This window comes from Bison bison, unplaced genomic scaffold (assembly GCF_000754665.1).
Source record: "Bison bison bison isolate TAMUID 2011002044 unplaced genomic scaffold, Bison_UMD1.0 scf7180017863938, whole genome shotgun sequence".
Classification (NCBI taxonomy): Eukaryota; Metazoa; Chordata; class Mammalia; order Artiodactyla; family Bovidae; genus Bison; species Bison bison.
The window spans coordinates 369,023-382,283 of record NW_011494510.1 but is presented as its reverse complement, the minus strand read 5'-3'; positions in this window follow the sequence as shown (position 1 = coordinate 382,283).

The following is a 13,261-nucleotide window of genomic DNA, read 5'->3' as shown; positions in this document are numbered from 1 at the left end:
GTGATGCCATCCAGCCATCTCATCCTCTGTCATCCCCTTCTCCTCCTGCCCCCAATCCCTCCCAGCATCAGGGTCTTTTCCAATGAGTCAACTCTTTTGCATGAGTCAACTCTTTGCAAAGTACTGGAGTTTCAGCTTTAGCATCAGTCCTTCCAATGAACCCCCAGGACTGATCTCCTTTAGGATGGACTGGTTGGATCTCCTTGCAGTCCAAGGGACTCTCACAAGTCTTCTCCAACACCACAGTTCAAAAGCATCAGTTCTTTGGTGCTCAGCTTTCTTCACAGTCTAACTCTCACATCCATACATGACCACTGGAAAAATCATACCCTTGACTAGACAGACCTTTGTTGGCAAAGTAATATCTCTGCTTTTTAATATGCTAAGTTAGTCATAACTTTCCTTCCAAGGAGCAAGTGCCTTTTAATTTCATGGCTGCAATCACCATCTGCAGTGATTTTGGAGCCCCCAAAAATAAAGTCTGACACTGTTTCCACTGTTTCCCATCTATTTCCCATGAAGTGATGGGACCAGATGCCATGATCTTAGTTTTCTGAATGCTGAGCTTTAGGCCAACTTTTTCACTCCCCCCTTTCACTTTCATCAAGAGGCTCTTTAGTTCCTCTTCATTTTCTGCTATACGGGTGGTATCATCTGCATATCTGAGGTTATTGATATTTCTCCCAGCAATCTTGATTCCAGCTTGTGCTTCTTCCAGCCCAGCGTTTCTCATGATGTACTCTGCATAGAAGTTAAATAAGCAGGGTGACAATATACAGCCTTGACATACTCCTTTTCCTATTTGGAACCAGACTGTTTTTCCATGTCTAGTTCTAACTGTTGCTTTCTGACCTGCATATAGGTTTCTCAAGAGGCAGGTCAGGTGGTCTGGTATTCCCATCTCTTTTAGAATTTTCCACAGTTTATTGTGATCCACACAGTCAAAGGCTTTGGCATAGTCAGAAAGATTACATTTCTATTTTGTTTAACATCAACCTTTATACCAGCTTAGGATAGCTTTGCTGTGGTTGTATTTGTTGTGGCTACCTTTGTGTTTGTGTATGTGTTTCTGTATGCTCTGATTGAGTGAGATATTAAGACACTTTGCCATTTTCTTGAAGCTGTAGACCACTTAATCCAAACTTATCATAATCACAATCTGAAAAATATAATCAGGAGGGTAGAAATAACTCCAAGTTAGCTCCAGTGTTCTATTTCAATTCTTGAGCATGATGTTGGGGGTCTTTTTAAAAATCACCATTCTCCTCATCAATTTCCTCCAACCCACAGCAGTTCTCGTGCCCACATCTCTTCTCGAACCATCACATTTCTTCTTACTACCTCCTCTCCATCTCCAGATTCTGCTCAAAGTACCAAGAAGAAACATCCAGCAAGATACTCTGCAGAGTGTAGGGATGAAAATAAACAGAGTAGGGAAATAAAGCCAGAATCTTCTTCAAAGAAGAGAGAGATAAAGGCCAGGATGACTCAGACCCAAATAATGTTTGTCCAGACACATTCGAAAAATTACCCTTTTACTAAGAATGCATCAACATTCATAGCTGTTTTTAGCAAATGGACCAAAGCCTCTTTTTGGAGACACAGTGTCTGCTGGCTGACATGTAATATTTGATAATAAAACCTGAGCATGTCAGACAACTGATAGCTATCCTTGACTCTTGTTAGAGTTGGAAACCAATTCAGAAGGTGTAATTTATTTAGAGTTTAGTAAACCATTCAAAAAAAGTTCTGCTGGGAAATCTAAGAGAGAAATTAGAAGCATTCCATCTGATTGAAACTACCGGTGTCCATCTACATAAAACTGACTGACAGATAAGAAAATAGGTAATTACCATCAGTACAACATCTAATGGGGGATGAGATTAAAAGACAAATTAGAATAGCCACCTCTGAAGGCAGAATTTGGAATTTAAAATACATTTGTAAACTAGACAAGAAACCGTTTAAGAAGCACTCTTATGTACTTCAACTGTATTAGGGAGTAAAATACAATGAAATATAAAGAAAATGTCTTCAGGGACTTTCCTGGTGGTCCAGTGGTTAAGACTCTGTGCTCCCAACGCAGGAGGCATGGGGTTGATCCCTGGTCAGGGAACTAAGATCCTGCATGCCAGATGGCATGGCCAAAAATAAATAAACCAACGAATAAATATGATTTTTAAAAATCAAGGGCTTAGTGTAGTATTTGGCCCATATAAACTGCATCTAAGTGGTTATTAAAAAAAAAAAAAAGAAAATTTCTTTAAATTGAAACTTTAGAATTGAAAGTGAAAAAGTAGTAAAACCTTGTCCACCTAAAAGTCTCTACACAAATACTTGTAGCAACTTTATTAATGATCATCAAAAAAAAAAAAAATGGACACACCAGAGATGTCTTTTACAAGTAGATGGATAGAATAAACTGCAGCACATTCATATAAGAGAATACTATTCAATGACAGAAAGGAATGTGCTATCATGCCATTCAAGGAGATGGATGAATCTTACACGCATAATACCAAGTGAAAGAAGCCAGTCTGGGAAGGCTACATCCTATAGAATTCCATTTATACGGCAACACTGTAGAGAATATAAACTGATCAATGACTACCAGGAATCAGGAAGAAGAGGAAGGTAAACAGATGAAGCATAAGGTTTTTTTTAAAAATCTACTTTATTACAATACTGTATTAGTGATACATGACATTATATATGTAAGATCCATAGAAGGAATAAGAAATTAGTTACTCAGTCATGTCCAAGTCTTTGTGATTCCAGGGACTATAGCCCACCAGGCTCCCCTGTCCATGGACTTCTCTAGACAAGAATATTGGAATGTTAGCCATTCCCTTCTCCAGAAGATCTTCCTGAACCAGGATCAAACCACGTTCTCTTGTATGAATGTGATGAAGTTTATTCTATTCATTAACTTGTAAAAGACATCTCTGGTGAGTCCATTTTCTTGATGATTATTAATAAAGTTAATTAATTGCCTGCATTGGCAGGCAATTTTTTACCATTGAGTCATCAGGAAAATGTATGCAAATTAAAATAAAACATTATATAGGAGACTGGGAGATCCTTGAATGGCATGTAAAATGTGACCAAGGAAGCAAACTAGAGTAGAAATGTAAAAAAAAAGCCCATTGTAGAAGTGGGGAAAAGGGTGCTGACTTTGGAAGTAAGTGTGGAGTCTGTAAGATTAAAACTATACTCTAACTGATATAGTACCCTCCCCTACAGTGGTGCTGGTTAATATTTCTAAAATCCCTGTATATGTATACTGTAATGGAACAATTACAAAGAGGGATATTGGAATTCAGGTTCCAACTATTGGAGTAAGAGGTTATAAATAGGCAAATGGAACAAGCTACAACGATCCATGTAAAATGGTTTATAGTTGCAGACATCAACCTAAACTAATGTTTACTTTTATATAGATACAGACATACTTACTGACATATGGATATACATGAGTTAGTATACACACACATGCTCCTTTGCTCTAACAGCTGAGACAGCCAAGAAGCAACATCACAGTAGCAATGAGCACAGCTAGTGTATAGAACTTTGTTTCTAATACCATTTGCCAAAAGAGGACTCAGGTCCTCTTGGAGAAATGGCAAATTCTAAGACCCAGAGTGGCATCTTATAGTTTCAGAAAGGAAATATTCAAAACATACTCACACAGGGATGGAAGTTTGTCAAAGGAATACAGGAGCCAACTAGAATGGCTCCCAGTGGTAAGGCTATTACAATGTGAAGAAAAAAAAAGTAGCATTGGAATACAGCCCAAAGTATAAAATAAATATCCAAAAGTATGCTTTAAATAAACAAAAGATTAAAAGAAATAAGTGGAAGAGAAAAGTCTTCTGTGTATTTTAAATAATGCATGGTGATATAACACCCTCAAGGAAATAGAACATAACTCCCACTAGGTGTCTTGCCTTCTTCCCAAAAGTACAGTAAGAAAATGGAGGCAACTCTACATTGGGAAAACATGACAAGCACTACAGCAGCTGGTTTGAGCAGTGCTAATACCAACAGTGATAAATCATGTTAATAGTATGTGTGATTGATACTCTATGACACTCCACCAACATGAACTTCCTCCCCCGAATCCAAACTTCAGATCAATAATGAGAAATAACTGGGAAATCCAAGATGAAGGTCATTCTGTAAAATATCAGATCCAGTTCTCTTGCATACTGTCAAGGTAAAAAAAAAAAAGTAAAGTCTCAGAAACTGTTGCAGCCAAGAGGAGACTAAAGAGATCTAATAATATCTAATGTAATATCTTGGATAGGATTCTTGGGTGGAAAAATAACATTAGGTGAAAGCTATTGAATCTAAAGAAATTATGGTCTTTGATTGATAATAATTTATTAATATTGATTAGTGAATTTAGGCAAATATTTCAGAGTAACATAAAATGTTAATTAAAAATACTGGAAAGGGTAGAAGGTATTTAAATCTCTCTACTATGATCACAAATTTTCTGTGAATCTAAACTGGTATAAAACAAAAATTTCACTAAAGAGCTGTTGTAGACATCAGCTTAGGAATATTTTTATTTAATAAGCATAACCAATGCCAGGTACTAACAGTAATGTAATAACTAGTGCACAGACTCTCTCTAAAGTATTGGACAATTTGATTTCATAATCTCTCATATCCTCTCATTTTAGATGTAAATTTTGTGACAGTGTAATTTATCGTTATATTTACATCTTAGATGTAAGTTTTGTGACAGTATCTTATTTATCCTTATATTCTCATATTGTCTAGCACCATCAGTTTGTAAATAGATGTGCTGGAAAGTTTTGGTAGAATTGAAGTAGCATACATAAATGGTTCCACAGAACCTGGTAGTTGCAATATGAGTGTTCATAACCATTGCAAAAGTTCAAATGTATCATTCATTGTAGAAGGATTCTGACCACACAACATGGATTTCGTGGCCAGTAGATAAAATTAATATTCACTGCAGACTAAAGAGAGATTAAATTTCAATTGGTACCTGAAATCCTGAGTCACAGCATGAGCAGTGTTTGAATAGGCTGTCAAGAAGAACCTTGCACCTGAATTCAACACTGATAAACTCTTGATTTTATAAATGAGTGTGGGCTTCCCTGGTGGCTCAGTGGTAAAGAATCTGCTTGCCAATGCAGTAGACACAGGGTCTGATCTCTGGTCTGGGGCGATCCCACATGCCTCAGAGCAACTAAGCCTGTGTGCCACAACTACTGATTTCTCTCCCTCTGGAGTCTGAGCTCCGCAGCATGAGAAGCCACCACGACTAGAAGCCCTCACAGCTCAACTAGAGAGTAGCCCTTGCTCACAGCAGCCAGAGAAAAACCCACACTGCAATAAACATCTAGGACGGCCAATAATAAATAAATAAATGAAATTATTTTTTACATTATTAAAAAATTCCTATTAAAAAAAAGGAGTATGTAGTGTACCTATCTTGAGTGCCTCAATAAGTGTTTACTTAAATTAAAACATGCTGTGCTGTGTGAGGTCACTCAGTCGTGTCTGACTCTTTGCTACCCCATGGACTGCAGCCCACCAGGCTCCTCTGTCTGTGGGACTCTCCAGGCAAGAGCACTACAGTGGATTGCTGTATCCTCCTCCAGGAGATCTTCCCAACCCAGGGATCGAACTCACGTCTCCTGCATTGGCAGGTGGATTCTTTACCGCTGTGCCACCTGGGAAGCCCAGGAGTAACTTGAAAGGTATATAATACGATGTCACTTTGAGTCAAATTCATGCCTCTGTGCAGTTTCAAATTGCTATGTGACTGCATGACTGCTGAACAGAATTCACTGTTAATCACAACAGCTTAGCTAACAGTACCCAACATCTTCATATCAAACTCTGCATTTAATAGTCACAGTGAATAATACGCCTTTTACTTATAAATTGTTTCTAGTTTATTTCAGTGGATTTTAAGAAGTTTTTAAAATACTGAAAATAAAATGTGCACAAAATAAACATTAAAAGGAGTTCAAAAGTATATTCAATGAAGAGTCTATTTCCCAAAATAGAACACCAATATTTCTTTCTAGATGTAACCATTATGCTTTATATGTCTTTTCTATGCATAGAAGACTTGATTTTTGTCCTTTTTACACAGAATATTTTTTTTAATAAATGGAATGTATTCTAATGTAACCATGCCCCTAGTGATGGATATTTAGCTTATTTTCAGCCTTAAGCTCTTATCAACAATGTGATGAAAATCTTCTTTTACTTACAAGTATGTGTAAATGTACATCGCCCATGTATATACATCTTCAGACTTCATTCAACATTGTTTTTGCATTATATGTGCATTTTTATTTTGGATACTGCCAACCTGACCTCATAAAAGATTGCACAAATTCACTGTTTTCCTACATCTTTACCAAGTCATATTTTGTCAGCTCTGACCAAGGTTTAAAACTAAGATGCACAGACAAGCACAAGAAACAAGTAATACTTGAAATCACGTGATAAATATGTGTATTGGCCATCATCCTGGAAAAAAGCAGATGCTTTGTTAAATCGTTTTCAATCTTTTTTAAGGCACCAGGTTTCTGTAGGGTACAGATTAATTTATATATTTACCTATAGTTTTAAATAAGATTTGTTTCGTGTATATATTCACAATATCCTATATTTAAAGCTTGGTGAGAGAGCTGTCAGTCAGGAGTTGTGGCTTTGGGTAGAGAAAGGTATTATCAAAGTGCAGCTCAACAGGAAAGGAGTCTACGTTCCTCCTTTTTTCATCGTCCAATTTCCATAGGCCAAATACAACTAAAATTCAAGAGCAAGGGAGCCCAAATGATATTCTAAACAGGCTAGTTTTCAGAGTCACAGAGCAAGGTCAGAAAAGGCTAGATATTATCATACTGAGTGAAGTAAGACAGACAGAGAAAGACAACTATATGATACCGCTGCTGCAGTTTAGTCACTGAGTTGTGTCCGACTCTTTGCTACCGCATGGACTGTAGCCCACCAGGCTCCTCTGTCCATGGGATTCTCCAGGCAAGAATACTGGAGTGGGTTGCCATTTCCTTCTCCAGGGGATCTTCCTGACCCATGTCTCCTGCATTGACAGGGGATTCTTTACCTCTGAGCCACCAGGGAAGACTTGAGAAGAATATGTAGACCCAAAGAGAAGAAGTTTCATGTTAGAATACAGTGGAAGGCAATATTGTTAAACAAAGAATCACGGATTTCTTTGAACTTGAAATTCCACCAGAGCTAATCTTTCTAATCACTTTGTTTTTTAAAATGGAAAAATGCAGATCTAGAAAAGTTACTTGTAAAAATGTGGGTCTAGTAAGGGAAAGTGCTTGATTCTAAACACAGGATGTTAATCTCCCCCAGGGCTCTGAGCTATCTCTTCACCTATTCATGATGTGTCTCATATAACTGACAGAGATATTTACAGAGACCTATTCATTCTGTGGAGACTTCCCTGTATCTCAGATGGTAAAGAATCTGTCTGCAATGCAGGAGACCAGGGTTTGATCCCTGGGTTGTGAACATCCTTTGCAGAAGGGAATGGCAACCCACTCCAGTATTCTTGCCTGGAGAATCCCATGGACAGAGGAGCCTGGTGGGCTACAGTTTGTGAGGTCTCAAAGAGTCGGACACGACTGAGCGACTAAGAAGACAATACTATTCTTTCTGTGATTAGTCCTTCAGTATACCTCTTTTCTAGATAATCTGTAGCTATTTTGAATCAACACAATGGTGATATATAAAGGAATGGATGAAATTGTTTTAGGTAACTCTCTCAGGCTACTTTCCTTCCAATATTTCATTTCCCATAAGGAATGTTGCGTTTCCACTAAAAAGTTCAAAAAAAGTATTTTAATTTAAAAATAAATACATGCATATGCACATGGGCATATATATACACACACACACACATACACACATATACATGTATATGTGTATGTACATTTTACTATGTTATAACAATAAGAAAGGGGGCTTTCCTGGTAGCTCACCTGGTAAAGAATTTGCCTGCAATGCAGGAGACCCCAGTTTGATTCCTGGGTCAGGAAGATCCCTTGGAGAAGGAAATGGCAAACCTGGAAAAGGAAATAGCAACCCACTCCAGTATTCTCGCCTGGAAAATCCCATGGACAGAGAAGCCTGGTGGGCTACAGTCTATGGGGTCTCAGAGAGTCGGACACGACTGAGCAAAGAATAAAATAAACAGATCACATCATAATGCAGAAAAAAACTCTATAAACTGTCTTTAAAACTAGAAATAAGCAACTACATTTGACATAGATTTATTTCAAATATTGTTATTTGGGATATTAAAAACAAAGAATTCTTGGAGCTGAAAGATCACTTCCAAATGCCCACTACCTCCCATCATTTTCATATGTGAAAATTCAGGAGGTAAAGAAAATCTCATTCTTGGTTTTAAGAATTAAAACTGAACTTTACACAAAATTTCCCAGGATCAGAATCTGAAGAGAAAAAAAAAAAAAAACTGTTGAAATAATCCAAAGCTTGTCTGCTTCATGGGTTTATGTGATGAAGCATGTGAGCTTAGAGAAGCCAGCTCATCAGTGAATAAGGAGTGTTCTGCAATAGTGCAGAGTCATGTATGAGAAAAACGAGTCCTTAGAAGAGGAAGAGGAAGAGGAATAGAGAGGCTCAGGTTCTGGTTTCTGTAAAGTCAGACTGTACCTCTGTTCCTAAAGCTATAAAACAACACTGAAACCACTATATATGTGAGAACTCACATATATAATCGAGCAAGCTTCAGCAAGTTTTTGTATTTTTGATATAAAACTAGATTTGACTAATATAGAAGTTCTCTGTATCTTTAACCAAGCCTGGTTAAAAAATATCATCTGATATTTTTTCTTGCATTTCAAATTTTGGTTGCACGAAATTTAATATGCTATCTATAAAGATATGTAGGGTTTTAGAGAGCTCTACTACATGCTGATAGAAACCCCCAAAAGATCCCTGGACTGTAGACACTTTCACACAAAGCAGAGGTGACATCTCTTAGTGAAATATTGGGTCCAATATTCCTTTCTATGAATTTTGGTCCATTCACTGAATGTATTTTCTAAAACCCAGAGCACTCATGTGCTTATTTATTTTATTTATTGTTTTATTATTTTCCCCACCATTGGATTATCAGGTCCTAACAAAAATTCCTGAGGATGGGCCCTTTTTAGGAGTATAATTAATAGATCCAAGAAGCCTTCATGTCCTCTAACATCTATGATCATCATAAATGTTCAAAGGCTTTGATGAATACTCAAAAGCAAGATTAGAGGAGCAAGTTGCCAGGAGCTCTAAAATCATTTAAGCATAATCTCTTTGTGAATTCAGCCACTATTCAACATAGCCAGGATCTAAGAAATATTAAAGATTTGGAAAATCCAAACTCTCCATTTGCTGAAAAGAAAAGGCTACAAATGTAGGTCTTTTTACTCTTCTCCTGGGTCTATACTCACAGATAATATGGTGTTTTAAAGAAGTCGTAAACACTTATAATCTCATCTAAAATAAAAATAGAAGAATGGAGAAACTGAAATAAATGAAGAGAAAGGAGGGGAAGTATTAGACTGGAAAAGCCTCAAGGATTTTATGATATTTTCAAACATCTTCTCCTCCTCCCAAAACTTCACTAATGATCAAAGGCTGACAGAGTGAAAGGCATTTTCCCCAGGGTCCTACAACTAATTCTGATGACTGACTAAATCTCAAGTCCCTCGTATCTGGTTCTATGGTGTGAATAAGAAGCAGACACACTCAGACTTTACCCAAGCCTGGATGTCTGACACAGGTGCCATTTGGCTCAAATGTCCTTTCAACTAATCAGCAGCTCCATGCCTAGAGGAAAAGCTGCTCATTTAGAAAAGTCTGTGGGGAGTTCCTCAGTGATTCAATTAAGAATCCGCCTGCCATATAATGCAGAGGACATTAATGGGACACCTGGAAGATTCTAATGCCATCAGGCAACTAAGCCTGTGTGCCACCACTACTGAGCCCATGCTCCATAAGAAGAGAAGCCACTGCAGTGAGAAGCCTGCACACGGCCACGAAGAGTAGCCCTGGCTCACTGCAATCAGAGAAAGCCTGTGTGCAGCAACAAGACCCAGCAAAAAAATAAAAAAATAATAAAATTAAAAAAAAAATCTGTGGCCCAGATTTATCACACTCTATGTTTTTGTTTTGGTTTCTGCTTTTGTTTTTGTGCTTTGGCCCCATCCCATCTTTAAACAAATTTATTTGGTCCCAATACTGAAAATTAAAGGGATTGCCCATGATGTTCTGGATTTCTGGTGTTTCACTAAGATGAATGAGTACTGTCAACAGTTGGTTAGCATCACTGACTTTCAGGTGTAACTAGTCTCCTCAGATAGGAAATGCATGATTTAATTCCCCTCTGCTTCCAGCCTGCTTCATTTATTTCTATTTCTTGCCAAGCACTGATATTTGATATTCCCTTAGGTTTCCTAATAACAACTCCATGTCCCACTGGTGTTTCTTTAAAAAGTCCACTTTCTCTTGCATAGAGAATGCTTCCATCTACAATGTGTGTTAGTCGCTCAGTCATGTCCGACTCTTTGCAACCCCATGGACCCCATGGAGACCACTAGCCTCCTCTGTCCATGAAATTCTCCAGGCAAGAATACTGGAGTAGGTTGCCATTTCCATCGCCAGGGGAACTTCCCATCTCAGGGATCCAACCTGGGTCTCCCGCATGGCAGGCGAATTCTTTACCATTAGCCAATGGAAGCGAATATGAAGATGGGGGAAGCCCAAATATGAAGATGGGAGTACTGGGATTGAACGCAGGGTCTCATACGTGCTAAGCATGCACTGTACCACGGAGCCACACCCCCAGGCTCCATCTACAATACAAACTGTATAGTTTAGTGGCTAAGAATATGGGCTTTGGAGTCAGACTACCTTAATTTAAATTCTGCTTTCACAACTTCCTAGTTGTATGAGATTTGGCAAACAATTTCACAACTCTTGCCTCAGTTTTGTCACCTACAAAATGGGGTTGGTACTATTACTAAGCTCACATTATTGTGTTAGCTATTGTGAGCATTCATTGGATAAATAAAGAATACATTTGCCAGAGAGTATTTCCTATTCTTTTACATGTAAGTGCTAGCTATTATCATATTATCTTCTTAGGTAAGTCTTCTTGTCCCGTAAAATGCAAATGTGATTCATGTAGCCAAGTCAACATGGTAAATCCCTGGATTCACACATGTAGACTTTGCTTCACCCAAAGAGCGTGCATTGTCTTCTCTGCTCTAATTATCAACCTTATTGTGTCCAAGTGAGGATATTAAAATCTTTAATATCTCTGTTCCTGTATTCCATTAAAATATAACAAAAACATTACAAGAAAAAGAAAAGATCTGTTGGCAACAATCTTTAGAATATTCCACAAAATAAGTCAAATACAGTAGTGAACCTCTCTCTCTTTTTTTTCCCCCTATATGAGAATGGAAAATATCTGACATCCATGTGTATGTCTCTGTCAGACAAAACTAATCCACCATGGGGCTCTTTCCCAAAGACTTCAGATTTGAACATACACTCCTCATCAGAGTGGTTCAGAAACATACTACCTTATTACTGGAGTTGATCCATATATTGAAAACTATTGTTTATCTATTTTCTTATCTGTTAACTGTACTATCGCTCTATCATCCATGTTCAAAAATCTAAGAGCCATCTTCAATTTCTTTCTCTCCCAGGATAGAGCATTAGTTTCAATATCCAGCCAATTATACTCCTACAATGTCTTTTGAAATGGCTCTTTCTCTCAGTGTTCATTGTTTTGCCTTGGTTTGGGCTTTCATTGCCTGGAACTTAGGCAGGGGCACTGACTTCTAACAGCTTCTCTGCCTCAAGTCCCCTTCAGGTAATTCTTCCCAAATTGATTTTCTAAGAGTACAGGTTAAATCATGTCATTCCTTCCTTTGTGACTCCTCAGTGTCTATTCTATTTCCAGCGCAATTATGGCCCAATCTACCCGGTATTCAAAACCTCCGAAGATCTGCCTTCAACTTCCATCTACAACCTTATCTCTAAAAATGGTCCTTGAATCTAGCCACAGTTGCCCAACTCCATTTCTTCAACATGGCTTTTAATTATTCAGTCCTTGTTTGTTCATGACTTGTCTCTGTCTCTACATTTAAAATATATGCTCATCTGTCTAATATCTCTCTATATATAAAGTACCTCAAAATGTTTTTATTTCATAAGAATATATTCCATGGATTTTTAAAGTGTACTGTATATATTACCTCATATATATTTATATATCACATTGTATTATAACTAGTTATGCATAACTCAAACTCTAAAGGGAAAGAAATCATGGGCTAGCAAATATTTCTGAATGTCAACTTTGTTTATATCTGCATTTTCAAGTGCATAATCCATGTACTGCCTACAAACAGAGATGGGAGAACAAGTAGAAAAAGGTGAAACAAACTAGTTTTGCTTTTGTTTTTGTTTTTTTTGCAATATTGTGGTGAAAGGGAAAGCGTTAAGTCACTCAGTCATGTCCAACTCTTTGCAACCCTATGGACTGTTGCCTGCCCGGCCTCTCTGTCCATGGAATTTTCCAGGCAAGAATACTGGAGTGGGTGGTTAGTCCCTTTGCCAGAGAATCTTTCCAACCCAGGAATCAAAGTCAGGTCTCCTGCATTGCAGGCAGATTCTTTACCTCCTGAGCCACCAGGGAAGCCCCAAACTTGTGATGATTCTGATCAATTATTAGGTGGAAGAGAATAGGAAGATGTCTTCCTATTTAATGTAAAGAAAGAATTTTATGTAATTTTTAAATTTTTTAATTAACTTATTTATTTGGGTCATGCTACAAAGCTTGTGGGATTTCAGTTTCCTGACCAGGAACTGAACTTGGGTTATGGCAGCAAAAGCCTGCAAGTCTAACCACCAGACCACCAGGGAACTCCTTTTTTTGTCTTGTTTTAGCAATTTTTAATTATTCAGGTTCTGACCCTTTCAGTACAAATATGGAATTGTTTGATCTAATAATAAAGTTATTTCAGTCTCACTATGCATATTCTTTTTAGTAACTAAATTTTATCTTTAATTTTTAAAAATAATAGTTTATTTCAGTATGGTCCCAATAAGAGCACCAATTGGAAAGCATCACTGAACTAGCATTTCTACAACTGGTTCAGGATAGTAAGTGGCCACTAGTCTTCATTTCACATTTGTGAGGGCAAAT